The sequence below is a fragment of the Colobus angolensis genome, unplaced genomic scaffold (genome assembly GCF_000951035.1).
Source record: "Colobus angolensis palliatus isolate OR3802 unplaced genomic scaffold, Cang.pa_1.0 Scaffold288, whole genome shotgun sequence".
NCBI classification, from domain to species: Eukaryota; Metazoa; Chordata; class Mammalia; order Primates; family Cercopithecidae; genus Colobus; species Colobus angolensis.
In genome coordinates this window covers 586961-587429 of record NW_012116132.1, presented here as the reverse complement: position 1 = coordinate 587429, position 469 = coordinate 586961, and the positions used below count along the sequence as shown (strand labels likewise).

The 469-nt window shown below is 36.7% G+C and overlaps 1 protein-coding gene across 2 annotated transcripts in view; it reads right to left on the bottom strand.

Moving 5' to 3' along the window:
* Positions 1–469, bottom strand: part of SRP9 (signal recognition particle 9kDa) — a 16780-nt gene that overhangs the window by 7609 nt on the left and 8702 nt on the right. The gene's annotated exons all lie outside the window — the stretch shown is intronic.

The following is a 469-nucleotide window of genomic DNA, read 5'->3' as shown; positions in this document are numbered from 1 at the left end:
AAAAAAAAAAGACCAAATCCATTCCTTAGCAAACAGTGCTGCAGGTCACTGCAATTCACACTTTCCATTATTCCACGGATCTTAGCAAGCGGATTCAGACTAAAATATTCAGCAAAATCAGGTTTTTATCATGAAGGCAGAACATAATGCATTATTACATAAAAGCAGAATTCTGCCTTGAAAAGAAGTCTCCACCAACAACTTTTCCAAAAACCAGAATAACTCCTATACTGAAGTGCCATGTTACACAATACTTTATGTTCAATATTCTACAGATTGCCAAGGCATTTAGTTATTAGCATATTCCTATAAGACATCTCTCAAGAACACTTCCATGAACATTATTTTTTTTCTTTCAGTGATGGATTCAAGCAGAGGGTATCGCAGTTTTTCCCTAACCAGTATCAGTAACTCTTATTTAGCTAGCTGTTTCAAAAACTGCTAAGTATCGGCCAGGTGCGGTGGCTCA